Genomic DNA, 3,397 nt, shown 5'->3' on the forward strand with positions numbered 1-3,397 from the left:
TCCCTGGTTTGATCCCGGGTTTCGGCATTTTGTTTCATCGCGCCCTTTGTTCCTCTCTCCAGCTCCCCCTACCTAAAGTGACACGTCGCTTTCTCAGCCCGAAACGCAAGTGAGACACCAGCAGCATTTCCTACAGGTTTCCGTAGTGTAGCGGCTATCACGTTTGCCTAACACGCGAAAGGTCCCCGGTTCGAGACCGGGCGGAAACAGCCTCGTTTTGCACGCTCCTGTACTTCACAGAGGTCTTGAGCGACCGGTCATTTGTTCCCAATGTATTTCCGGTGCCTTCGTGCACTCTTGTACCAAACGCACGTTCCTTCTGTACGCGGAGCCGATCATTTGCAATTGGGCTGTGCCGACAGACCAGGACGAGCTCTGTCGGCTCAAAAGCAGCGCAGGACCTGCAAGAACAACAGAAAGATTAGCATCCAGCGGGGGCCTCTTAGTGAGCCCAAGATCTCATCAAGAATCGGCTCCAGCAACAGGGCTGGGCGCATTGTTCCATTCTCCGACCACTCTCGGTGTAAACAAGTCCCTCCTGGTCTCTGCTTGAAATGCACTTCCCTGCGTTTGCTTTGGTGTAACTGGCTTCCCCTGCATGGGCGAATGTGAAGAAGATCCTTATAAGTCATTGAAGAAAACCGAGAAGAGGTCGGAGTGGCCTCTGTCGTTCATCAACGATCCAGTCAGGCAGTACTCCTCTGCAAAGCGCCGTTCGTTCACATCGATTGGCTTTTTTTGCCTTCATTCGTGCAAGTAGTAAAAGCAGACGCCCCTATTCTGCCGTGAGCCGGATTCGAACCGAGGTTGTTGCGGCCACAACGCAAAGTACTGACCACTATACGATCGCAGCGAGTTACCGAGACACACGCGGCAGGGTGGAAAGGGCTGTGCTCTCTTCGTGTGACATAATTCGGAAAAGTCCTGACGTTGCATTTCAACTGAGCCCCAGTATACATCGACCCTTCGACACTCTGAGTGACAACTCTCTTGCGTGTTTTCTCATATTTATGTAGTTTGCTTGCATGATGCCGGGAACAACGTGGTTGTTCGCTGCCATATGGTGTAGGGGTTAGGATTCCTGGTTTTCACCCAGGCGGCACGGGTTCGACTCCCGGTATGGGAACGTGTCGGTTTTGCCTCCTGCTTTCCAAAAGATCAGCACCGTGTACGAAGGAGCTGCATTAAAACCACTCGAACGTGCAAAACGTGCGAGAAGAGGGGGCGCTTGTTTCCAACCGAAACTTCTCGCGTGTGAGAAGAGCTGATCATCACTGTGGGAGGGCTACTCTGGTAGACAGGGCTGACCTTCGGCAATAGGATTCATACTCTCCAAGATGATATTTGCACTTTCTGGAGAGGCGATTTTCTCCACTTCAGTAGCCCGATTTCGTCGATTGCGTGGAGAGGGCTGTAAAATGTGGCGCCGCCTTTCCTGCTCCGTCCATGACAGGCGTGCTGGTCTCTGGAGAGAGAGCACGGTCCATCAGCGCACTCCAATAAAGGCACTGGAAGCAGCTGAATCGCATTGGCGAAGCTCAGCACTGGGCCGCTGGGCACGTCTTACCACCGTTTCCGTAGTGTAGTGGTTATCACGTTCGCCTCACACGCGAAAAGTCCCCGGTTCGAAACCGGGCGGAAACAGACTTCATTTGTCGCCACGCACAAAAGGGGATTGGGGATTCGCCTAGCGCTGTGATCGAACAGACCCACTCACCTCTTAGTGTGGCGGGATCTGCACAGTGCATGTCGCAGCGCATCCTGCTTTCACTTCAATGCGCGTCCTGATGTACCCCGGTCTCCCGCGTGACAGGTGGGGACAGGTGACAGATCCTATACTAACGAGGAAGACATCGCTCTCTCCGACCCCCGGCATCGTGTCCCGACCCACCGTGCTTGAAGCCGACGCGTGCTGTGATTCCTTAACGGAGCAGAAATGACAACCGAGGAGCCGAGAGATCATTTCAGCATTTCGCGTCTGAACGGAAAACACAAACGACCAACTCGGAATGACTTGCCTTTGACGCTTATCAAAGCGTTCTTTGTGCATCGAACAGACCCACTCACCTCTTAGTGTGGCGGGATCTGCACAGTGCATGTCGCAGCGCTTCCTGCTTTCACTTCAATGTGCTTCCTGATGTCGAGTCGTGTGCCGTGCGGAGGCTCTGAAAGTGAGAGCAATGAAAAGGTGCACGATCATCACTGTGGGAGGGCTACTCTGGTAGACAGGGCTGACCTTCGGCAATAGGATTTATACTCTCCAAGATGATATTTGCACTTTCTGGAGAGGCGATATCGCATATCGCGTCTGAACGGAAAACACAAACGACCAACTCGGAATGACTTGCCTTTGATGCTTTTCAAAGCGTTCTTTGTGCACGACGACTGCGCCACCTAGCAGATACAAATGGGTTGTACAACTTTGAACTAGCAAATGGAAGAGGGCTAAGCCCCCTCTCTTTTAGCCCAGGTTGATCTGTCTCCCAGAATCACCAGGGCGCACGCACACACACACACCCGTGCCGTTGAAGTGCTCTGCTTCATTTCTAAGGGCAACTCAACATTCACTCCTACCCCGAGTGCAGAAAAGACAGCATCCACAGCAACAACAGCTCAGGTCTCTGCACAGGAGCTAAGCTGCCCTCATCTCCTCTGCTCTGCGGCTGCTGCGGAGTGGAGTCCTGCCTGGAGCCGTGTTTGCAGGCGGCGGCTCCCCGCGCTCTGTCTGTGCGTCGTGTCCAAAAGCACCTGGGAGGAAGAGAGAGCCCTCCCACTCGGGGGCTTTTCCACGGTCTGTGTGAGGAGGGGCGGGTGTGTCCAGTAGCTTATCGAGCGGAAGCCTGGGGCGGCGGAGAGCTGTGATCGTGCAGACCTTGAGGTGTCACCTCTTTGTCTGCTTTCCCTCCCCTCCGCCCAAGCTCTGCTCCAAAGTAGCCCGGCAACCCCTCACACCTGCACGTGTCACAACCTAAGGTGCGGTCATGAGACACCCATGGGGTGTCGTTCTGTTCTTGCTAATTGTTTCCTGCCCGTCGCAGGCAGGAGTCCATGCGAGGAAGATGCACTGGACAGAGCTCAGAGGGCGCAGCTGGGTGGCTTTCCTTCTGAGTGACGTTCCTGCAACACTCTCCCGCTCCTCTTGGTGCGCTCATGCCGCAACACAGGAAGGCTGGAGCAGTCGGCCGTGGGCTCTGCGCACCGCCGAAATAGCTCATTTGGGAGAGCGTTAGACTGAAGAGCTAAAGGTCCCTGGTTTGATCCCGGGTTTTGGCATTTTGTTTCATCGCGCCCTTTGTTCCTCTCTCCAGCGCCCCCTGGCCAAAGTGATGCTTCCCTTTCTCAGCCCGAAACGCAAGCGAGACACCAGCAGCAGTTCCTACAGGTTTCCGTAGTGTAG

At 54.5% G+C, this 3,397-nt stretch overlaps 1 non-coding gene across 1 annotated transcript; it reads left to right on the forward strand.

The window, feature by feature from the left end:
- The first annotated feature begins 1,571 nt into the window (after positions 1-1,571).
- On the forward strand, positions 1,572-1,644 carry trnav-cac (transfer RNA valine (anticodon CAC)). Its single transcript has one exon. It is a non-coding gene; the product is annotated as a tRNA-Val (tRNA).
- Positions 1,645-3,397: the final 1,753 nt, after the last annotated feature.

Source organism: Lepisosteus platostomus, chromosome 5 (assembly GCF_059453375.1).
Source record: "Lepisosteus platostomus isolate fLepPlt1 chromosome 5, fLepPlt1.hap1, whole genome shotgun sequence".
Taxonomy (NCBI): domain Eukaryota; kingdom Metazoa; phylum Chordata; class Actinopteri; order Semionotiformes; family Lepisosteidae; genus Lepisosteus; species Lepisosteus platostomus.